Here is a 25,187-nt window from a genome sequence, read left to right as displayed (position 1 = left end):
TTTGTGCAATTTAGTATATCCGGTTCATAAGAGTGCTGAGGGAGAAGACCTCACGTATGGCTGAAGTTACACCATGTGCACATTTGTACATTCAGATACTGGCATCGGGACATCCCATTCTTGTTACCCTATATTTGATTCTGCACATTTTCCCAGGAGAGAGAGATTACACAATGTCTCTGTCAAAGGAAAACAGGCTCTTTGGCAGTAGGCATGAGATCTTTGCAGGGGAATGGCATGAGAAAAACCAGCTGTAACACGTTGACGTTGCAGTCTTTGTCTTCACTACTAAAAATGGTGAGTTTTTAGTGCAGGATAATGAACATACATTAGCGATCCTGCTGTAAAATCCTAGTGAAGTCAAGGCACCTATAGATTTTACTGCGAGGTAGCAAGGTTAGGCCAGCCCTTATTACCTACTTTGACCTCACTTAGTTTACCTTGAGCTAGACCAGTCAGGCCTATGCTATGACCATCTCAATGGCAGACGCTGCCTCTCTGTGGTGAGCAGAATGGGAACAAGCTGCTCCCTCTCTAAATAATTTCTTCTACATCACTGAGCCTGATGAGAGACTGCCTGGTTTTGAGTTGCCAAGCTACGTCTAGTACAAGCTCAACCATTTCAGATGTGGGGTGGTGAGACAAATGACCATGCCTCTGGAACAGCATCTGCATAACGGGTGTGTGGTTGAGGATGCTGCATACCTACTGAATGGCTGCTCATCTTGTGATGGTCTATCAGGAGGATTTTACTAACTGCACACTGCTGACCCTGAGGCTATTGAATGGCTTAGACATGTGATACCTACCAAAGCTCTTTTGATATACTCTTTGACATTTTTATTATTGACTTATACATCTCTGTTTTATCTCCCTACTTTCTATAGTGGATTTCAAACTTTTCTTCCACCTTTATTGTACCACTTATGCATTCACTAATAACAACCCAGGCTAAAACTACAGTGCCTTGTCTCCACTACAACAGGATAGCTAATATGCATTTGTTATCTCACTGTAAAAAACAAACAACACCCTTACCTTTTTTGGCAGTAATGGCAAAGCCATAGGATTACAGTTAGTTATAGTAGCTGAAATCTGTGCAGGACAGTTACTTACTATAAGCCCAATATGAAATAGATACAGTGCTTCCATAGCCAGGAGAGATCTACGTGCTTATAAAACTGTTATCCAGTTCTCCTGAAATCTTAAAACCAGTGAACAAAGTTAATTGTTTTTGAACATAAAAAGAAAATTTAAGCAATTATACGTGAATTGCCAACAGGTGTAATGGTCTCACGGTAAATATATCATTAGGCTGCAAAATAGATAATTCTAGTGATACTGTGGCCTTATGTTGAATTTACCTTGAGAAGATAACACTTTCTGGTGACCTTCACTGTATGTTGCTAAATATTGCCTCACTGTATCTGAATGCAATGCCTATTTTCATGTAGTATAATTCATACAGGTAATACAAAATGCTTTACAGAGAGCGTCAAACAGAAGTGGAAGGTCTTAAGGAAAGCTTTAAACCATATTCTACCTGCATATGAACTCATTGACATACACGAACCAAATGAACCACCTAGAGGTCAGAATTTGGCCGTTAAAAAGGGGAAGTGACTCAATAGTGCAAAAAGAGTGGGGAAAGTGTTCCAGATAAATGGGCCAACCCAGGTTTCCTTGTTTTTGCTTTTTAAAGACCTTCAATTGTGCTGTAGGAAATCTATCAGAAGAGATAAGGAGGAAGTCCAGTCTGCAGAAGAATGGGTGGAGATTAAATCAGATGCAGAATGGAATGAAATGCAGCAGTATCTGGAGAACCCAGAAGTTAATGAGACTTGCTGGTCTCATTCAGCTCAGTTGAAAAGACATCTTTAAATAAGCTGTGAGAGAGGGACACTAACCCTATGGCTAATCTATACTTGCTTTTCCATAAAGCTTTATAGGTTTAAATTCAGTTGTTGCGTTAGGGCAATGTTCAAAAACTGTTCTTTAGAGTAGACATTGTCCTAGACTAAAACATGATTATTCTAACCTGTTTTGTCCCTATCCACAGTGGTCAACTAAAGCATCTTAGATGCCCATAGGGCAGTAAAGATAGGGAGTTCCTGATTACAGCTACTACTGAATAGATGCATGAATACAATAAACTTTGTAAAAAGGGTTTTAGCCCTTGAAATACTAAGCAGCATTAAAGGAGCCTGATTAATTAAAGAAGCATTAATTAATGAAGAAACTCCCAAGAGAACTGTAAATGCCAGAGGGAAATGACCATGGATATAGTTATAATATGGTAAAGAAACTGAAATTAAAGTGCATCTCTCAGATCAGTATAAAGAAACAATTCTGTGTCCTGAGTTGCTGAATTGCAGCTCAGTGCATTATTTTTCGAAATTTCTCAAATCTGTGATTGGATCAGCAAGTGCTTTTGCAATTAAATTAAAGGCTTTCTCTGCTGAGCCATACACAAGAGCAAGAATGAATAATTTGGTCTTGGAAAGATTTGTACTTTGCAGGGAAATTCTTTGGGGATGCCCTCTCATTGCTCTTATATGAGAGAGCCTTGTGTTCTTTGAAGGCTTTTGTAGAGTTACATAAATGTGTATCTAGTGTAACTGTGTAAGTCATGCATAGAACGTGAGGACTTGTGGCTTCCAAAAGAAAAGGGAGTATTCACCTTGCCTAGCACTACATTACTGGGAATCTAGAGTAGGTTTCATAGTCTTGAGGATTTGAAACGATTGTTTTTCATGATGTATCCTTTAAAAAAAAAACAAAATTAAGTGTAGTTTTTTTTCAAAATGTGGCAGATTGACTTCGGAAATATAAACCCTCTGTCTGTGCACAGAATAATGACACACTCAACCTGGTCTAGATTCACATCAGTGACCTGAAGGCTAAAAGATCAGGAGCCCATTTTCAATCCTTTAAACCATCCAATCTTTTCTTCTAGATTAATTTTGTTTGCAAAAAGTGCCTTTCTCTTGTGCCATAGTTAAATATTCACAGAAGGGAATTGTTATTACTTGTGTGAGCTGTGTCATTTTTTGTAAGTATTTTATGTCACTCTTTATGGCTGTTTTCATAATGCAGCAACTGCACAGCTGTTGGGATGTCATTTGTATTCAGTATAGTTTACTTTTCAGAGTTACAAGTGGAGTTGGGTTTTATTTCTTTCTCCTGGTTTAGCACTTGCAGGTACTATCCAGCATTGTTTGTATCATTCATGATAAGTAAGGCTAAGGTTATGTCATGGAGGTCACAGAATCCCTGACTTCCAGAGACCTCTGTGACCTTTTCCGCTTCTGCCCCAGTGTGGCAGGGCTGGATCTCCCAGCCACAATGGACCCCCTGCAGCTTCCAGCTACCACGGGTGGATCCCAGAGTTCCCAGCCGCAGACCTCATAGCTCTGAGCTGCCGCGGGTGATGAGGGGCCTGGAGCTGCAGCAGTGGTAGATACTGGACACTCATCCATCCCCATTTTGTCACAGTTATTTTAGTTAAAAGTCAGGGACAGGGCATGGGTTTCCGTGAATTTTGTTTATTGCCCATGACTTTTCCTAAAAATAACTGAGACAAAATCTTAGCCTTCATGATAAGCCTACAGCCATATTCCCTAACACTGTGATCTTGTTAATGTCTGTAAACTAATCAGGATTGTGATTGGTCACTACTTGGGTGGGAAACATCATAGGAAAAACACAGGTTCTGCAGAAATGTTGTTTAGTGATTTGCTAAACAGTGCTCTTCCTTATGAGTTGGTATTCAATCAGTGGCCCGGTATATGTTATGAGGCACTCTCCTATTTGAGAGTGCTTCCAGATGTCAGACTCTGACCAGCGTGGTAATTAAAGATACCCAGACAACTTCTGTAAGTAGAGGAGCAGTAGCATTGTTGTTCTGGCCAGACTACTATTTGGGTAATAATGGGAGATGAGGAGAAATCCAGGCTGTAATCTGGATTCAGCAATCCAGAGAAGTGAACTTTGAAAATGTTCTCTTGGGGAGTGGGGACAGCACCTGAACATGCTGGTTCCAACTGTGATAAACTCTGGGCTGACTTTACTAAATGAAGAATTCTTATAGAAGAAGAATTCTAAGCTTATAAACAATATCAAAGTGTTAAAGTAACACTAAATAATGCCTAAAATTAGAAATAAAGCCAGTAAATTAATGTTTCTTCCCATGTGGCAGCATGGCCTCTCAGACAGTATTGTGGAAACATGACTCTCACATCTTTTGGCTCCAGAAAACTCCATGGGGACTTTAGAAATGACTTCTACAATAGTCAGTGAAAACACTGATAAAGGTGTGTCATAACCTATTCCCAGATTTGGACCTTAGCGTCCAAAATATGGTGGTTAGCATGAAAACCTCCAAGCTTAGTTACCAGCTTGGACCTGGTAAAGCTGCCACCACCCAAAAAATTAGAGTGTTTTGGGGCACTCTGGTCCCCCCCAAAAACCTTCCCTGGGGACCCCAAGACCCAAATTCCTTGAGTCTCACAACAAAGGGGAATAAACCATTTCCCTTCCCTTCTCCCTTCCAGGTGTTCCCTGCCTGGGTTCCTGGAGAGATGCACAGAAGCAAGCTCCGTGAATCTAAACAGAGGGACTCCACCCTCTCTATTTCCAGTCCTGGAAACACAAGGAGAGAGAGCCAATCTCTCCCCCACCCCCCTCCTTCACCCAGAGGGAATGCAAAGTCAGGCTAGTAAATCTAACACACACAGATTTCCCCCTGACTTCTTCCTCCCACCAATTCCCTGGTGAGCACAGACTCAATTCCCTGGAGTTCCCCACTAAAGAAAAAACTTCAACAGGTCTTAAAAAAAAAAGCTTAATGTAAAAGAAAAAAAATACATAAAAATGGTCTCTCTGTATTAAGGTGACAAATACAGGGTCAATTGCTTAAAAAAATATTGAATAAACAGCCTTATTCAAAAAAAATACAATTCAAAGCACTCCAGCAACTACGCACATGTAAATACAAAAAAACAAACCTATTGTTTTGTACTTACAACTGGGAAACAGGAGATTAGAAAGACAGGAAACAAAAATCCTCTCATAGCTGAGAGAGAGACAGGCAGAAGACAAAGAACTCAGACACAAACTTCCCTCCACCCAGATTTGAAAAAGTCTGGTTTCCTGATTGGTCCTCTGGTCAGGTGTTTCAGGTTACTTCTTTCCAGGTGTAAGAGACATTAAGTCTTAGTTATCTGTTTATGACTAGGTGTAGCTCTGCATTGTCACCCTTAGAAAACAAAATCATAGGTACGTCTGGAAGCTAAGCACTGTGGAAAACTAATGGCTGTTGGCAAAAGCAGAAAGTCAGAAGCAGCTGGGGGAGAGGAGGAGGAATTGATCAGCGGGGCCGCCGGAAGGCTGGAGGCACTGGAGGAAGTGGGGCAGAGAGGCAGTTGGCTGCCAGAGAATGCTTTGCATCCGCTAATTTTTTTTTCCGTGGGTGCTCCAGGACCACTCATGTAACTTTACTTATATGAGTGGTCTCACTGAAGGCCATGGGACTATTTACTTGAGAACAGTTAAACACATGTCTAAGAATTTTGCAGAAGCAGGGCCAATATTTGCCCCAATTTTGTGTTTGCAGCTTGAGTAGCTAGATGTCCAGCTACCCAATTGGCACATGTAAAGGCTGGATTTTGGATACACAACTTAAGTGCAAATTTAAGTGGGTTGAGGCCACTTTGAAAATTAGGCCTAAAGACTGATAAGGCATTGCTGTGCAGCTTCCTAGCTGGTTTTCCTCGAACTATTTTAGAATCAATTTCTCTGAAGTACAGGCAGCAGGGTTATTAGTGACATCTGTACTAGAGTGATAACAGTACTGTGACTTAAGTCAAGAAAAAAATGAGTAACCTTACTAGCTGTTTGTGCAAATTTTCCTCCTGAGGAAATTCTTGTCGTTTGCTGTCCCTGTCAATCAGGGTAATATGCCTGTACATTTCACCTTTCAGAAAATATATTATCTGTCTCTACTAATGCCTGCAATATTTTGAACCCTATCCAAAAGCAAAATAATCCCTGTATATGCAACACTGCAAAATGACTGCACACTGGGAAAATGTAAGTCAAACACATTGGCACCACTCATCAGGGTTTAAAAAATAAAAAGTGAAGAATTGACTTGGAAATGGCTTGTGCTGGTCCCATCCATGAAATGCCAGTGCTGTTCCCAGAAAAGGAAGTGAAGCACAAAGCTGCATTGAACATGTTTCTTCCCTGTTCTTTATATTTGCCCTTTTAAAAAGGTGAGATGTACACAAAATGGCAAGGCTTTGCTTTTCATGTAAATATGGTGATCTATAATGGTCTAGTTCAGAGCTGGGAAAATTAACTACATTGTTTATGGAGCATGAGCTTTCGTGGTATGCATGCATCTGAGGAAGTGGGTATTCACCCACGAAAGCTCATGCTCCAAAACGTCTGTTAGTCTATAAGGTGCCACAGGATTCTTTGCTGCTTTTACAGATCCAGACTAACACGGCTACCCTCTGATACATTCTTTATAAATATTCAACCAGGAAAAATTTGGAAAATGTGTATGTACCTGCAAATTATTCTCCCAGCTTACAGAGCTAGGCGAATAATGGGGAAAAAAATCAATAAGTGGAATTCATTAAATAAATTAGTGGTTTTGACAAGGAAACTTTTAGCATCCTAGCTTGCCAGTCAACTAGCACTCAAACTGTTGTAAAGGCTAGGTGTAGAAGGCTATGTTACTCTTTAGTAATTCAATACAAGGAATTTCACTGCAAAATGTTTTCTTCATTTTCTTCTCATGCATGCAGAGTTGTTTCAGCTGCTTAAGTGTTAGCCTAATGTGTTCTGTAGTCATCTTTTAATTTCCCCTCCTGAAAAGGTAAAGGAACATTTTTACAAATTCTTTCAGAAAATACAATCTAGTGTAGGAAAAAAGAATGTCCCAGGGCAAACATTCCTCCTGTATTCATACTTGGAAGTAAATACTTAAAACACATGGGATGAAAAGCAAAGGCTTTTCAATCAAGGTGCTATTGCTAATTAGGCTTCTTAGGGCTTACTGGTAGACTCAAGCCAGTTCCTATTGCTTTCCCAAAGGCAAGATCACAAGGTCATATGATTTATCTTGATGCATAAAAATGAACTGCTTTGCAGAAGGTTGTTTTTCTTCTTTTATGTTGCCACACAATGCACCTTGGGCTGCTGATTCCAGGATGTTTGCATAATATGACAGTCGTCCTCTTTATTTTCTGTCATGCTTTGACTTTTTTTTTTTTTACTTTGCTAGTATCTTTCCGTGATAAAAGAATAGAAAATACATTGTTAATTATAATAGAAAAATATAAAATAAAACATTTATGATTAGTTTACACATATGTTTATACAAAGGCTTTTATGAAAGCTATATTCTGAGTGATTGAACAGGGTGAAGTGTAACAACCTCCAGTCAATACACAACCAGGACAATAAAGTTTCATCACTAACCAGAGTGTTAAAAGGGACCGTCTTTTCATTAATAGTTTTTAAAACAAGTTTTTTTAAAAAAAAGTTGTTCAACTGCTTCTCAATGCGAGTATATGTGCTGAAAGAGATACATATGCTGAAGACTGTGCCTTGCTAAATTGGGGCCTCAGCAGTACCCTTTAATCGATATCAATGCAGGAAAGGAGGCAGTAGAATAAAGGCCCAGTCTGCTAAATACACACAAATAACTTTGCTCCTTTAAATGTTTGCAGGATATGGTCTTAAATTTGAACAGAAGTTAAATAAGTTTGGGTTTAGTTTCTGTTATGAGAATATAACTGGTGTAGTGTAGTATATCTCTTGTAAAGTATAATTTAAATTGTTACTGCTGTACATGCTAAAGATGACACATCTTTTTAAGCCCTCTGCTTATTCGTTCCTTGTTTGCTCTTTCAGGCTGATGTAGTCTGATATTTAAAGAGAGAGAGAGTACAATATGTTGGGGCTGTTACATCAATTTATTTAAAAATGCAAATAGCATGTAATTTGAAGGGCAATAGCAGTATGTTACTGGCTCTGGATTATAAAATAAGTGAAATCTGGGCCCTGCTGGAATCGGTGCCAAAACTCTCATTGACTTCAATAAGGATAGGATTTCGGTCCCTGTTTTTATTTTAATGGACACTTCCAACGTGTAGTTGAATCTAGGGAACTTTAAAAACAAGGCAAATATTAGTGCCTTTTACCTTGAAAACAACCATTATTTCTCTTAATAGGCTTGTGCATTTCCTAATCATCATTTTGTAGCTGGAGTGCATTTATTTCAATTATTTGTTGTTTAGTACTTGATTTATGGGTTTCTTCCTTGAACAATTGCACAAGCTTTCCAGACAAAATGTAAAATGCTTTATACGAACATGTCTGCAACAACCATAAAAAGAATTTAAAATGTTAACTATCTATGTAGCAGAGCAGACAAGTTAAATGATCACATTACGGAATGAATGTGATTGGTTACTGGGATTCTTTAGTGGGACAGTATTTCTGGGTGCATCTGTCTGCATACGCCAGAAACCAACGTTTGTTCACACAGAATGACTAAGAGAGTGTGCAATGGCGAATTTGGTTTCTGCGCCTCATTGTGCAAGTTGCTAACTGCCTCCTGCAAAAGTTTGGGTGGCCTCAATTCCCGCTGACTTCTATGACTGAAATCAGGGATGCCTGGTGGTCAAGACTGTGTGTGTCAGCTATTGCTGAACACAAGCAAATTGCAGTATTTTTCAAGACAGTAATTCGAAATACCGGTATTACTTTGTAAAGCACTTTGAAATACATGGTCTTTGAAATGTATGAAATAAAATTAAATTATATATAGACAGAGCCAAATCCCTGGCTCAAGGTACAGCTTCAGGAGATGTGCAGGAAGTGGGGTTGAAGAATACTTCCCCTCAGGCCATGGAATGGCTGAATAGCCATTCTGTCAGGATAATTTATGTATAGATGCCAGAATCCAGGAAGAGTCGACAATGGGTTCAAAACATGCTGCTGATGCTGCTGTTAGTTGTAGTGCATGCATGCCTTCTGGGAGGTCTGCGCTTTTAAAGGCTGCCCTGAAAGCACTTCCTGGAGGTTCCTCCTCTACAAGTGGAGAGAGTATGATCAGGATGAGAGCCACTGGCGCCTACTGCCCTGAGAAAGCTGGAGTATGGTCCAATGGGGAAGAGCTGGCAGACTCTGTACTTATGCCTGGCTCCCTGCTGGTGCTGCTTCTGGAGTGGCTGAATATTTTAGAAACATAGCAGCATTGAACTGTCCCTGGATATTTACTGAAGGACACACATCCTCACTGCAGAATTTGTTCTACTCCTGGCCTCCTCTTTGCATTTCTTTGAAACAGTAGCAAAATTTCCCCATTGGAGACATTGGGGAGAGTTACAGATACCAATATAAAGCGACAAAGAGTCCTGTGGCACCTTATAGACTAACAGACGTATTGGAGCATAAGCTTTCGGAGCATAACTTTCCACTTCATGCATCTGACGAAGTGGGTATTCACCTACGAAAGCTCATGCTCCAATATGTCTGTTAGTCTATAAGGTGCCACAGGACTCTGTCGTTTTTTACAGATCCAGACTAACACGGCTACCCCTCTGGTACTAAATACCAATATAGTTGGCACATTTAAAAATCAATTATCATACCCCAGTGCTCACCTTTATTGTGGCACTTGTAATATCTCCTACACTTAGAATAGGGCCTGCCTGAGATACCCCAGAAAATGTAACTACTTCAGATGGAAAATATCCAGGGTTTAAAGATGTTCACCATAGTAAGCAAAAGGTAGGTACTTTTGTAATTGTGAGGCTTTAGGCATTTCAGCTGAAGAAACAGATGTTTACCCAGTGCCAAAATCTGTCAGCACAAGCAGAGCAGATTTTTCATTTTTTGCTTACTTGAATCAAAGTTCACAGGAGCCAGAGTAACAATTTAATTTCCAAGTCTTTATATTCCTTATGTACGTTATTAAACATATCTTTTGAAGCTCTGGGTTTGGAATAAAGGCAGACAAGATGCACCTTCTAATAAGTAATCAGCTCCTTTGTTTGATGTTTTTGTGATATAATTTCAGAATTACTGTTATGAATGGTATTAAATGACTCCAAGGCCATCTACATCTTGAACATTTCCTTCATCTGCACTAAGAATTTACCAGGCAGATGTTAGAGTTTCTTCCTTTGAATAGATTTAAATGCAAAGACCATGTCACCTCTGAAACTGTCACTGTAATACTGTCTTAAGTGAAACATTTGAAGAAACCATCCCAAGGTCTGCTTGAGTGCAGGTGACCATTGGTTTATGAAAGGCTCTCATTTTCCTGAGCCTGCAACACAGATTCCATTTTAGACATGCAGTATAGAATTACATTGTTAACAACAATTTGGTAACTGCATGCATAGTTTGTTGTTGCTGTTGTTTTAATAGCATAGAAGGAAAAGGATATGCAATTTTGTGGCTAGAGATTAGGACTGGGAGTTAAGGTATCTGGGGTCTCATCTTTGCCTTATTAAATCCCTTACTACTGGTGCCTCAATTTATCCATTTGTGAAATGGGTAAAATACTAGTCTCCAGTCTGACAAGGATATTGGAAGGCTTGCTTACTTAATGTCTGTAAATTGATTTAAGATATTCAGATGAAAAGTGCTATATAAGTGGACATTATTAGTTGATTATTTTTTATTTGCTGTTGCATGAAAATCCTTAAGCATCTTTCTTTTAAAAATATGTATTATCTTCTTCATAAAGGACAAAAAACATTCAAAAACACATACTGTATTATTCCAAACATCAACGATACATCATATATTTGACATATACAGCTAATTATTCTGGTTATTACATACAACCATTGGGTCAAATCCTAAAATTCTCATTCAGACCTCAGTCACACTGGATTTTTGCCTGAGAAAGAACTGAATACGGTCTTCAGGACTTGGCAAAATGTTAGTAAAATACCATTGACCTGAATTGTAATGTCAAATGGTTGTATTCAGTTACACAGTCTAATTAAGCTTCTTTTTTAATAGCATTTTACTTTTCTTTTTTTGAGGGCTGAATTTTCATGCTTTGGATTTCACTTCTGCTAGTACAAACTTTTACACACACATATACTTGTGCCTGCACTTTGCAGGACCAAATATCTGCAAGAAAAGACAGGACAACAGGTGTTGCAAACACAAAGGTGATTTATTCTTGAGTTGCTGGGCACACACACAACCTGTAGTTCCTAGGCTCACTGGCTTGCAGATTGAGAAGACAACTTCTGCTTCATGGTGTTACCACACAGGGGCTGTGTAAAGTCCCAATCTTGGAGTTAAATGTGGACGTAAATTTTTGCAGTATTTGGCCTCAGTCCTGGCCAGATTAAGCAATGGAATGGATTGGTGACTACATTACATATGCTGATACTTGTCCTTTTCTCTTAAACAGTCCAACACCTAAGTACAAGTGTTAGAACTTGCACCCACAAAACTGAAGCCAGTTTGTTTTAATCAGACATTTGCACAGGTGCAGGTATTAGACAACTTAAAGAGTGCATGTGTGTGTTAGGACTATTAGCAAAGTGTAGGCATAAGTATATGAACATGATTTTGTGGGAACACGAGTTCAGGCTAGGTAGAGGCCTGGCTGAAATTATAACTCTCTGAATGCCTTACTAAATAGCAAGATTTAAGTTCATAGGACAGTTTGATTACTCTTTTACTTTTTATGAGGCTGATTAAAACATCTTAATCTGATAATTTGCATGTTCTAGAGTGAACCAATGTTCTTGTTGCATTATTTGGAGCTCGAGATTTGTTTCCTCAGCTATTTCTGCTTTGTGTAAACAGTCAACAATTGAAAATAATTGTGTATCAGACAGCTATTGTTTGTTTATACACCAATACTTACTCCTCTGTAAAGAGAGAGCTTCTTCTGACCCCATTTACCTAGCATCTGGGTAAGGGGAGCTGGAATTTATGAATATTTGATCTAGAACAGCTGCTAAATTATAGACATTGAAGTTAATGGGAGTTTGTTGTTGTTTTCTATGGGAGCAAGAGAGGACCTTTTGAATATTCAGGCAGATTTCCCCCCCTTTATTGATTAATCATTAACAGCCCCAAAAGAGGATTAGAGTATTGATAGCTGATGATATACAAGCTGAAGTGGGAATATTTCCTTTGTGACTGAAATTTCTCCTTTGTCCTTCTCTCTGTTTACTGCCTAATTGTTCCCCCGTGATGTTATGTACTGCATCTTTTTTCCAATTGTCATCATCTGGTTTCAAGTGTCATTTATCACTAGTATCATGAGTGGACTTTACCTGTCATGCACAATCCTTGCTGGAGTTGTGGTAACACACAGTAAGAATTGGCTGTGGGTCTGTATACTCAGGACTCTTACCACATCTGTACTATTTGGCTAATGCAGATTATTTCCTGTGCACCTTTCTGTGACATGGGCAGTGCTGGCACAAGTGCAGAAAGGACAGCTGGACTCCGCCCCATTGGGAAACCCCACACTTTGGAAGCTCCTACGTGAAGCACTTGCTTAACTTAAGTTCTTTTCTCTATTTATTCGGCTTTAATAGCATGAACTCCCTATAATTTTCTAACTCAAAATAGAAGACTCGTGATCTTTTAGACACTGTCAGAGACATCACTTTTCCTGATCTGGCCTCAGCTTAAATTTTACTGAACTTTGAGTGAATCATGGGATTTGGAAGAGGCTGTAAGGAGAGATCACAAGTAGGACTAGCTCAAGGACAGTTCTATAAAACACCAAGTGGAACTTAAAGGACAACATGGGATGCTCCTTCCAAGATTTCTACTCTTTCCAGAAAAATTCCCAAAATTGCTGGAGCAGCCTAGCAGCCAGTCTTACTACTTCAGTTTGATCTTTCTAACTCTTAGTCTTAAACATCCCAAGTTGAAATTGATAGATTTGTAAAATTAAATGACTTCAACATTGGATTTTTGTTGACTCGATTCCTTCCTCTCTGACTGGTACCACTACTGTACTATATTTAGCAAGGTTATCATGATAACCCATTTTTGCTGCCATCTGTAATTGGAAGAGTAGCTTTAGATTCTTTTGAACCATTATATTGATCTTGTTGTAACACATATCTTTCACTGCAAGAGTGCCATCTGCACGAACACAGTTTAATACTGCAGTTGAAGTTAAGCTAGATTAGACAGCTTAATGTGTTGCTTTATGAGCTTCCAGATAGGAGCATGTATTTACTTTGACTAGGACTGAATCTTGTGGCTGAAGAATTCTCATTTGTGTGAGGTTCTCGTAGCCCATCCTACCTACGCTTGGGGCACTACCTTACTTGCCAGTCAAATCTTTCATCATGTACAAAAGCTTATTGTTGATTTTAAAGGTGATGCATCAATTTCATCCTGCCTACCTCAGAGACCTACAATTTAACTCCCTGCTTAGTAGCTCCCTTGAGGTTCTTGTTCTGCTCGTTTCCTGTCAGCTCCTACTTTTAAATTGAAATCATTTGGCAATTTGTGTTTTTAGTAGCTGTGATTCTAGATTTTGGAATTCATTACCTTTGGATATTTGCCTAGCCTTTTCCCTGTCAACTTAAAATTAAGATGAATATATATCCATTTTCCTTAGAGACTAAATTTTATTTGTAAAAGCAGCTTAAGATGTTTGCATGAAAGGTGCCATAGAGGCATAAATTGTATTACATTGTGTAGTATATAACAGCATGAGACAGGGAGTGTAGTTGAGTGGTTAGAGCTCTGGACTGATAGACATGACTTCTGGTTTTACCAATAGCTCAGTGGTTTGAGCATTGGCCTGCTAAACCCAGGGTTATGAGTTCAATCCTTGAGGGGGCCGCTTAGGAATCTGGGGCAAAAATCCGTCTGGGGATTGGTCCTGCTTTGAGCAGGGGGTTGGACTAGATGACCTCCTCAGGTCCCTTCCAACCCTGATATTGTAAGATTCTATGATTTACTGTGTGACGTGTGCAAGTGACTTCACTTCCATATGACCCTGCTTACCAGTATATAAAATTAATATTATAATCCCTACCTCACAGGGCTGTCATGATACATGTGTCTGCTCCACAGTATAGGCCACTGAGAGCAAACTACCCAGTCTTCTATTCTCTGTCATGCGCTGTGAGATAATGACCTCCCTTGTAGGGTGACCACCTTTTCAAAAAGCAAAAGCGGGGGCACATGCAGGAGGCTCTGCTGTGGCCCTATCTCTTGCCCCTCCTCTTCCCCTGATCCCATGCCCCTGCTTCTCCTCATTCCCCACAAGGCCTTTCCCCTTGGCCAGGCTGGAAGCTGGAGCTGGGCTGTGATAAGAGCTGCCAAGGAAGCCTGGGCCTCTGCGGGAAGTCCCAGATCCTGCAGCTGCCGTGGGCAAGGTACTGGGGTGTCAGAGAGTAGCCCCTGGCCTGTGTCCCCACTCCCCCCGAAGCACCCACTTCCTAGTAATGATACGTTATTATTTCACAGAAGGAAGAGAGAGGCCTTGAGTGTTGTGGTGCCTGAGAAATTTTATTAAAACAAAATATTAAGTAATCTCCTGATTGGGGATATGTCCTATAAAAGAGAGAGGGTGAAATCCTGTTCCCATTGAAGTCAACGACAACATTCCTATTGACTTCAGTAGGAGTAGGATTTTACCAATAACCTGGAGAACTGCTCAAGAGTGGGGTAAAAGATAATAGAGGGCTCTATTAGATCTGTCTCTTATTTTGTCACTTCTGAACTTTTCCTTGATAAGTAGATTTTGTAGCAGCATAACTATTTTGGCTAGGGTGTGATTTATTTTTTTTTACCAAAAATAGTTATACTGGTACAACCCCAAGTGTGGCTTACACTGGCATAGATTATTTACCTTCCTGTAGGAGAATAGTTGTACTGGGTTATAAAACACCTTTACACTGGTATAGCTGAAGTGGTACAGCTTGTGTAAAGACAAGTGCTAAATCCATCACTGTAATGTGTTATCCACACAAGTCATGCTTGTAACTTCTTAAAATTCTTTCTCTAATTTTTCATCATACTTCTTAAAGTGTGGACACTAGTACAGTCTCACCAATGTGATATATTTCTACTTACTATTCCCCTGTTTATATATCCAAGGATTGTGTTAATCCTTTTTGCCACAGCATCATACTGGGAGCTCATGTTCAGTTGGGTTTCTACAATGACTTCTAAGTTCTTTTCAGTCACTGCTTTCCAGGATATAGTTCATGATCCTGTAAGCACTGCCTACATTCTTTGTTCCTAGACATATGACCTTGTACAACACCAAGGTAAGTGCTAATGACTCCTAATATGCAAGTCAGAATTTAGACATTCATTGTTACATTTTTGTTTTACATAAAAAGGCAATGAACTAAGAAAGACGGGACAAAGCAACCAGAAATCCAAAGAGAATGAGGCAGGATGGTTCTAGTCTTCATCAACAGAAGGGAGAATACTTGCTCAGAGTTATCACAAAGTCAAATTTTCCACTCCTTTTTTGAAAGAGGTCAGGAAGATGGGAACTGGGGCTGAAAGTTATGATAGGATTAAATGATTTTAAAATAATGTTGTTATAGTTTGTCTACTGATTGATCAATTGTAGGGTTTTATACTACTGCCCATCACCATAGTATCTAAGCACCTTTCATATAATATAGATTGGCAGTAACAAAGTCCCTAGTGAACTTAAAAACAAAGTCCTTAGTGAACTTAATGAGTTCTTTCTTATTTGGTTATGAAAAGCTATGTTGTATGGTTTCTGTTTATGTGTTTGTTTTGGGGCAGAGAGAGTGGTTGATGTGGTAATGCGGAAGAGTTTATCAAACAGGAAAGTACATTTCCTACAGGCAATCATCCTTGTGTGAGGGTGCCACATGAGTATTTTCAGGCACAGATCCTGGAAAACACTCAGGAGAGTAACTTTATGCATGCAGGTAGCCTAAATTATATCAATGGGATACTGGTGCAGTTATGACATTATTCTCCTGAGTAAATGTTGGCAGAATGGGGACCTAAGGCCCTGGGATAATAAAATTAGATAATAGATTTACAATGGTATGTGAATAAAGGTAAACAACACATGTAAATAAAAAGCTGGGGGAAGAGAGCCCCATTCTAGGCTCCCAAACCTGAAGACTGCTAATGCTGCTTTTCTGAGGAGGAAATAAATATACAAATAAAAAAAATATTTTTTGTTTTGTTTTCACAGTGAAAACATATTAACAAAAAGAAGATATTTTTGCAGTTCTGTTTTGTATATTTCAGAAAGTGTAACAATGAGTCCAGTTCTGCAGGTGGATAGGTGGGTAGATGTATGATGTGCCTGGATAAATTGTTGATGAATAGCAATTCCTTTGCTGAACTAAGGTGTGACTTTCTGGCACACAGGGTAAAAGAACTGCCCTGGGGAGCTGCATTAATGTGTAATTATGTATTTACTGTCTTTGGAATTATTTTCCACAGACAGCTTTATTTCTATATTTGAGATTATAATACAGGGGTAGGCAAACTATGGCATGCGTGCCGAAGGCGGCACGTGAGCTGATTTTCAGTGGCACTCAGGCTCTGCATTTTAATTTAATTTTAAATGAAGCTTCTTAAACATTTTAAAAACCTTATTTACTTTACATACAACAATAGTTTAGTCATATATTATAGACTTATAGAAAGAGACCTTCTAAACACTAAAATGTAGTACTGGCATGCAAAACCTTAAATTAGAGTGAATAAATGAAGACTTGATATACCACTTCTGAAAGATTGCTGATCCCTGTTTTAATACCTGTTCTCTATATTATTATTCTTTCCTGGCTATACCCAGGAACTCTGTGTAAATGAAGAGATTCCACTGTTTTCCCAGGGAAAATGAATTATCGGACTGAGGGATAGCATTTTATACTAAAAATTATTCTAAGTTCTGCATTTAAATGCTCTCTTTTCATAATGAAAACTTTGGCAAATAATTAGATACTGATTCATAATATTTTTTTTCTAAACTGTATTTTAAAAGAACTAAATTTGAGCTTCATTTTGGCCTAATTTTCACCCTTCTCTTCCCGTCTCTTATGGCAAAGTTTGAGAAGCAGAAGGGTTAGAGTGGCAAACTGAGAATCAGAAGTCAGTTCTAATCCTTGCTGTGACTATTACTTATTGTATGAACTTGGGCAAGTTATTTAATCTCTGTGCCTCAGTTTCCCTTTAAAAAAACAGAGCCCTGGCCCTGGGGCTGGGATGGTGTGAGGCATTAATAAATTAACAGTTGTGAAATATTTTGAGATATTTGGAAAAAAGTGTTCATTAGTACATATGAAAAATAACAGTAGCAATACCTTGTGCAAACATGTATACATGATTTCCAGATGCAAATCTTCTACTGTTTTTAATATATGTGACAGTAGGAGTGGAATACAGGGCTGCTCTCAAGCAGTGAGTAACAATTTTGAATGAGTAAGACTTCAAGCAACGGGTGAGTTCGTCTGGAAACGCCTCAGTGCAAAATATTCATCATCACAAGAGGGAGATACTTCAGTAAAATCCATTCAGAAATGAAGGCGCCTCCCTGCAATTGTAAATGGAGCCCGACCTCTCCAGTGAGGGCTGTGAAGAGTTAAATCAGACAGTTCCTAAGTGTTGTAGTCTCGCCTCTTCTCCACCCTGTTTTCCCCTTCTCTGTTCTCTCTCTCCTTCTAGTTTTGGCAGGGGATTAAAGTAGCTCCCCCCTGTGGCAGCAGTGACCCAGAAATGAGTTTGATTCACAGAGTCCTTCCTCCATAACAAGTAAAAACGTCAGTCAGTGTGTGTGTGAGTGTATGTATGTGTGTGTGAAGGGAGCCACAATCTGCTCCCACTCTCCAGTGCTTGTCTGAACTCATGAGGCAGCACAGACCTTTTCGCGCAGAGAAACTCCAACCTCACTGGCAACCATCGCGGCAGCAGCAGCAGGTAACTGTGTCCGGATTCTGACTCCCCTTCTCGCCGCCGCCGCCGAGTGAGCCGGGGGAGCAGCCAGCACAGCCATATTTGATGGGGTTTTGTTGCTTTGCTTTGGAGTTCTCCAGAAGCAGCTAGAGAGCAATTTAATGCCGAAGGTCGCTGCCTAGTGGAAATAATATAGTACGTCATTAATATGGCGCCAAAAGATTTGCTTCTTGATATGGAGCGAGGGGAGGCAGTTGAGTTGCAGCTTCACTATCCCACAAGCAACTTGTGCATTGCTGGGGAGAGGGGGGGAGCAGTGGGAGGAGGAAATAGATGATTATTTTGCAGCTTTGAGAAACGGTGTGATGGAGGGAGTGTTGCTGGTTTTCATTTTGCTGCAGACTTTGCAATGGCAAATAAGGCTCTTGCAGCTTTCAAGGTGCACCAGCTAAATTAGCACACTTCTGCACTTAGGTTTTTTATTTTGTATGTATTTGACTTTGCTGTAGGTTTGTTTTTTTTAAAATGAGAGTGGAAAGGGGAGTATCCTGAATTAATCAATGCTGCATCAGCCTGATCGAAAAGTAAAGAGCATTGTATCAACTTGTAGACAGATGGCAATGGCAGAGCGCAGGTCCTTTTAGATATAGAACTATAGACGGGGAGGGGTGGCCATGGCCAGTATCTGTCACTGTGTCACCCACATGTCCAAAATATCCATTGCATCAATTCAAGGGCGGCGAGGGTGTTAGTTTGTGTGCAGGCAGCTTTGCAATTACATTCACCCAAATCGTGCTTGGATTTTACTTGCAGTTTTTAAAAAATGCTTGGAAAGTATAAAAACCGTTGACCGGTGAAATTAGGCAGAAGTTTCCTTTTGGAGCAGGAGAGCATTGGCCAATTAGTCGTGAACTTATTGCGCTTGTGATGTAGGCACTAATGGGCATTTATGGAGGAGGTGTAGGGATTTAGCATATTGCCACATCCATTTATTTTCAGCCGAGTCCGAGTGTACAGTAGCTCCTGGTGGAGAGCAAGTTGTAACAGCCTTGAGTGCACGTGTTGAGAGAGTGTGAGTGTATGGAGGGAAGGGGTGTGTGTGTGTGTGTGTGTGTCTGAGTAGGGAGGAGGTGGGGGTGGTGGTTTGGCTGCTCGGGCTCTCTGGGTGGCAGCAGATTCTCTTGGTGCCCAGCGCTGCCGCTGCTGAATGATGGCTGCGGGCAGGGGCTGGAATGCTGACCCGAGATTCAGTCCCGTCGGAAAGGTCTCGTTTGCTGCAGCGATTCGACACCCCGCTAGCCTCCCCGGGCAGGAAGGAGGCGCGGTTTGCCTCATCGGGCTCCTCTGTGCTGGGTCTGGAAGGGGGTTGGGGCCACTGCAAGCAGGTGCACGGCGGCAGTAAGAGCGGCCAAGAGGCTGCTGAACTTCTGCGTTCAATGCGATCCTTCCCAGTTCCAGCACCCCACTCCCGCGGGGGGCTGGCGAGTTCAAATCCACGCGTCGTTCCACTACACAAGCAGACACGTGCGGGTGGTTGATATAAACTTCTGCAAGCCATTTTCGTTCATTCAGGGAGAGTCGGCCCACAACTACTCCGTGCAGTCGCATTCAGACAGGGATACCATTTGCGTTTAGTGGGGGTGGGACTTTAATAACCCCGATCCTATTATGTGCACTGTAGAATTAATGATTGGGGTGGCACATTAATTTCCCCAGTAGTACGGTGATGGGGACAATTATGCATTACAATAAATAGTACAATTCATAATCATTAGTATAATCATAATAAGTACAGTGAATTGCAATGGCTTTTGCCGATGAGGCTCTTAAATCTCCCAGATGATATTGTAAAAGCAGCAAAGAATCCTGTGGCACCTTATAGACTAACATGTTTTGGAGCATGAGCTTTCGTGGGTGAATACCCACTTCCTCAGATGCATGTAGATGATGTCTGTTAGTCTATAAGGTGCCACAGGATTCTTTGCTGCTTTTACAGATCCAGACTAACACGGCTACCCCTCTGATACCAGATAATATTGGAATGCATATGTTGTTATAAGGATATACTAATGAAATCAAGAGGTGGTGAAAAATGTCTGTAAGGCTTTACAGGTGTAAGGGAAGACTTTGGCTCTTAATAGCTCTCCCTCTTCCTTCACCAAGGCCTTGACAAGGAAAATGGATGTAGGTTATGGTGTTCTCAAATAACCGCATCATTTCGATCTAACGGGCCATCCTTGGCGTCCCCAGAGTGCAGCGCAGGCGATTATTCCAGTTGCTGAAATTAGACAAAGCCGCCCTGCTGCTGCTACTCGTATCCCTGGACTCCGTTCGTTGCATGCTCAGATTTTGCAGATTTTCAAGCTTTGGATCTTGGTTTTTTCCCCTTCGGTATTCATTAGCAGTTTATGGTGCGGATTTTATTATTTTGGGGAGAATGGTGGTAGAGGGAGATGTGTATTTGTTTGCACCGCCTGGTGGCTGGTTTCCTATGACAAGAGGTGATACAGTTTCCAGAACTGTCTGGCAGTGGGAGGAGAGACCGACAGAAAACGAGCTCAAGTCTCAGTGCTGCTGCGAGTCAATCCTAGTCTAAACCGTCCTCCACCTCCCCAGACATTGCAACATGGAGAGCGGGGGGTGGAGATGGGGAGGGTTGCATGGCCGTAGCAATGATATGGATTTGGGAAACAGGGAGGTGAGCTGGAGGCATCAAGTTTGATTTGCAGCTGAGGCTGAGCGGATTGGTGCATCTGGTGGGAGGGGAGGAGCAGAGGGAGAGGGACAAGAGGAGGCGGGGGAGATCTGGTCAGTTTCATATGGAAACAAACAGGGGAGTTGCAAATGATATGGGATTTTTGCCTGCTGTACAGAAGGTGCTATCATCGCTAGAAGGGTTTAGTCCGGCGACAGCAGCGCTGCTGGGCGGGGGTTGGGTTGTAATACTTTCTTCCCGGCTTTTCCACCTCCCTTCCCGGTCTTTGTTTGTGTCTGATGCCTCCGTCCGGACCTCACAGTACGAACAGCCTCCACGGCGGCGCTGCGAGCCCACGGCACCGGTATTGGCTGGCGATAAATGAGCTCTGTGTTGTGTGGATCGGGAAAGCTGGGTGGGTTTAGGAGGCGTGACTCTGCCTCTTAGCAGCTGCCGCCCCAGCACGCTAGGAGCTCTGGGTGGGAACGTATATTTGAACCAGAAGGCGCTGACAAAAATAAAGGGTGGTGTTTTAAGAAGACATGCAGCAGAATTGCTTCATTATCAGAAAAGCAGACTTTAAACATGGCCTTAAAATGAGCCTCCCAAATAAGGAAGCCTTCCTGTAACCAAAGCAGTTCTAGATTTGTAGTCCACTATCCCAGCTGTGAATATTTGTTTTGATCACATATGCAAATTATTAACGTTACTAAATGATTTTTTGACAATTATTTAACTTTCAAGAGCTCTGTTCTTGGGAACTAAGGTGTCAGTTTAGGAGGTTTTAAAACAAATTGATAAACCAGTAATAACGCACCAGAGCAGATGGTATCCACCCAAGAGTTCTGAAGAAATTTGAATATGAAGTTGCAGAACTATTAACTGTGGGATGTAACCTATTGCTTAAATCAGCCTCTGTATTGTTGATTTTTTTTTTAAAGATTCCAGAAGTGATCCTGGCAATTACAGTCCTGTAAGCCTAACTCCCGTACCAGGCAAATTGGTTAAATTTATAGTAAAGAGTAGAATTATGAGACACATCGATGAACACAGTATATTGGTTAGGAGTCAACACAGCTTTTGTAAACGATGAGGCATGATTTCTCATCTGTTAGATATTTTTGAGGATATGAATAAGCATTATGTGGACCGGGGTGAGCCAGTTGATGTACCTGGACTTTTACAAATACTGACAAGGTCACACACCATTACACCAAAGGTTCTTATGCAAACTAAGTAGTCATGGGATAAGGGGGAAGGTCTTCTCACGGATCAGTATCTGGTTTAAAAACTAGGAAACAAAAAAGGGTGGGAATGTTAATAGTCAGTTTTCACAATAGAGAGAGGTAAATAGTGGGGTCCCTCAAAGGTTTGTATTTGGACCTGTGCTGTCCAACATATTCATTAATGATTGGAAAAAGGGGGATGAATAGCGAGGTGTCAAAATTTGCAGATGATACAAAATTACTCAAGATAGTGAAGTTCAAAGCTAACTGCAAAGAGTTGCAAAGGGATTTCACTAAACTGGGTGACTGGGCAATAAAATGGTAGATTTATATGTAGCTCTGTGTAGCTTGAATGCTTATATCTCTCACCAACAGAAGGTCCAATAAAAGATTTTATCTACCCACCTTATCTCTTGTAAAATTGCAGATGAAATTCACTGTTGATAAATGCAAAGTAATGGACACTAGAAAAAATAATGCAGATGAGAGATACAAAATGATTGGGTGGTAACATTCAGGATCTTGGAGTCATGGATAGCGTTCCGAAAACATCCAATCAGGGTGCAGCAGCTGCCAAAACCACACAAAAATGTTAGGATTCATTAGGAAAGGGATAGATAATAAAACAGAAAACATAGTAATGCCACTGTATAAATCCATGGTACATTCACACATTGAATACTGTGTGATGTTCTGGTCACCCCTTCTCAAAAGAGATTTATTGGAAATGGTAAAGATACAGAGAAGAGCAACAAAAATGGTTAGAGGGATTGAAACAGCTTCCGTACAAGGAGACGTGAATAAGGGCTGAGACTGTTCCTCTTAGAAAAGAGATGACTGAGGGGGGAATATGAATGATGTGGGGAGAGTGTTGTTTACCCCTTCACGTAACACACAAACCAGGCTAAATAGGTAAACCTGACATAAATAGGCTGCAAGTTTAAAACAAACATAAGAAAGTACTTCACACAATGCACTATCAACCTGTGGAACTCATTGCCGGGTGATGGCGTAAAGGCCAAAACTGTAATGGGGTTCAAAAAGGAATTAAATAAGTTCATGGAGGATAGGCCCATCAATGCTTATTAGCCAAGATGGTCAGGGATGCAGTTCCATGCTCTGAGTGTTCCTGATTCTCCGACTGCCAGAAGCTGGGCCTGGACGACAGAATGGATTAATTGATAATTGCCCAGTTTTGTTCATTCTCTAAGCCTCTGGCATTGGCCACTCTCAGAAGACAGTATACTGGACCATTGGTCTGACCTCGTATGACCTTTCTTATGGAAATTAACATACCTATGATTAATTTTCCGCTGCAGGCCCTTTCCTTTTAAGTATATTCTAATAAAATGAATCTGATGCCAGCAAGCAGAGACTATGGTGGATTTTCAGACCTATCACTTATCAAATAATAATGGGCCATGCCTTGACACACATGACTAGTTTATGTAGCTACATGAAAGTTTTAAACATAGATATCTGCCCTTTGGATCGTTGTTACATTAGAAGTTATGGTAATCAAATAGCAACTTACCAACAGTTGTGTTCCTTTTATTTTCAAGTTTAACTTTTATTTTAAATAATGGATTATTAGTATCACACCCATTCCCAAAGAAAGAGATTTAACTGTGATTTGGTTCAACTCTTTTGCAAGTAATCATTCTCTTTTAAATAAACATGCTTGCAAGCCCTAAGACCTTAATAAATATTACACTAAAATGTGTGTGGTATGATTCTGTTTCTAGAGATTCTCGCACTCAGTGGAATATTCTGTTCAGACGGTAAGGGGTGCATTTTGTGCATTTTAGTGACAGGATTCTCCCTTCAGAGGCAGATTTCTCCCCACTGCCTTTTTTAAGCTATGGTTCATACGTTCCTTTACAATGAAATAATAAAAAACACTTTCCCTCATAGTTGCAGATTTCCCTTTTAGCTTCTCCTGTTTCATTTCTAGATCACAGAAATATTATATTAAAAAAAATAATCTGCCCAATACTTTTTCCATATGCTCAGTACTACCTCGTAACACTGCTGCTACCTGCTAGAATTGGCCCAGTTGACGGCTCACTCTAGATTGAAGCAGTCAATAACTCTAATGAATGAGGAGTGGGTTAAATTAATAGGTAGGGTCCAATTTCTCATTCCTCTATATCCTGAGTAGTCATTTACACCAGTGCAAAGGCAATGTAAAATGCTACCAAAACCAGAATGGTAGCATATTGCACTTACTTTGCAGTGTAAATGAGTACACAAGTGGTAAGGCAATGATAATTGACCTGATAGAGCCAAATTCTGCTTTAATTTATCCAGGTGTAGATTTTGAATAGCTCTACTGAAGTCAATGGAAATACTCCAAATTCAGATGGGAAACATATTTGGCCCACATATTTCTCATGCAAGTTTCTGAGGGCTTGTTCTCCACATATCATGTCTCTGTGGCCTTTGTACTGCAGAAATGCCCAATATCCCTTTAAAGACAGAATGCTGGCTCAAGTTATATTTCTTGTGTGCATGAAAAAGTGGGATAGCAGAGTATTTTAAACTTGTTCAAGATGAGTTCTAATGTATCAGCATGGATTTTATTGGGATATTAGTTTTGATTTGGGTTTATACCTCTTTTCACATATCTGTCTGTAATATATAAAGCACAATGTTTTCTGGGTGGTATCTGTTGGTGAAGGGAATTAGAAAAGCTGTTTAAGAGATATAGTAATTGGAGACTAATGTCTTCATCCACCATTCGGTTGATTAAGACTAGATTATTCTTTGCTTCCCATTTGTACAAAAGTCTTTGAAGTGATCTCTTGTGTGCTGATGATAATTAGGTCTTAGTGTAGTCAGTATCATTGCAATTAGTCTGTTACTTTCAAGAAAAGCTAATTTTTGAGTCTGTGTTCAGGGTGTACATCTGTCATAATTCTGCTTTCTTTCCTTACTATCTCTGCAGCTGTTCACTGTAGTTTATTATAGTGACACACATTAACGCTGTTATAGTTAATGGTCTGTCAGAGTTTGACTTATAAACTGTGTTTACGCAGAGGTTCATAAAATCATTAAAAAATTCTCTGATGGGAAATATGATATATAAAAGCTTTGACCTGAGGATGCACATTTAATTTTTGTATAATTATTATAAAAATCTTTCTGTTTAGTCATTAAAATAATAGCAGTTTGCCACTTTTAAATGACACCTTTTCTCCAACCTACTTAGAAAGAACTTCATCACTTAGAAGGAACTTCAGGTCAGATTCAACAATCAAAAAAGAAAAAATTCATAGAGTTTTGTTACCAGGCAATTGAAGCATGAAAAATTCTATTTAGAGTGGGTG

The 25,187-nt window shown here is 40.2% G+C and overlaps 1 protein-coding gene across 5 annotated transcripts in view; it reads left to right on the top strand.

The window, feature by feature from the left end:
* Positions 1-17,318: 17,318 nt before the first annotated feature.
* Positions 17,319-25,187, top strand: part of JADE1 (jade family PHD finger 1) — a 66,126-nt gene continuing 58,257 nt past the window's right edge. Inside the window, exon 1 of one of the 5 annotated variants that reach the window (XR_004000593.1) lies at positions 17,319-17,961. The gene's annotated coding sequence lies outside the window, so the exon portion shown is untranslated. Of the gene's footprint in view, positions 17,962-20,796; positions 20,997-25,187 lie in introns of those variants that run through there. The other 4 variants (XM_030564102.1, XM_030564099.1, XM_030564101.1 and 1 more) reach the window with 4 other exon arrangements.

Source organism: Gopherus evgoodei, chromosome 5, assembly GCF_007399415.2.
Source record: "Gopherus evgoodei ecotype Sinaloan lineage chromosome 5, rGopEvg1_v1.p, whole genome shotgun sequence".
Lineage (NCBI taxonomy): Eukaryota > Metazoa > Chordata > Testudines > Testudinidae > Gopherus > Gopherus evgoodei.
Note: the sequence above shows the minus strand (reverse complement) of the source record. Positions and strands in the feature narration are given on the sequence as shown.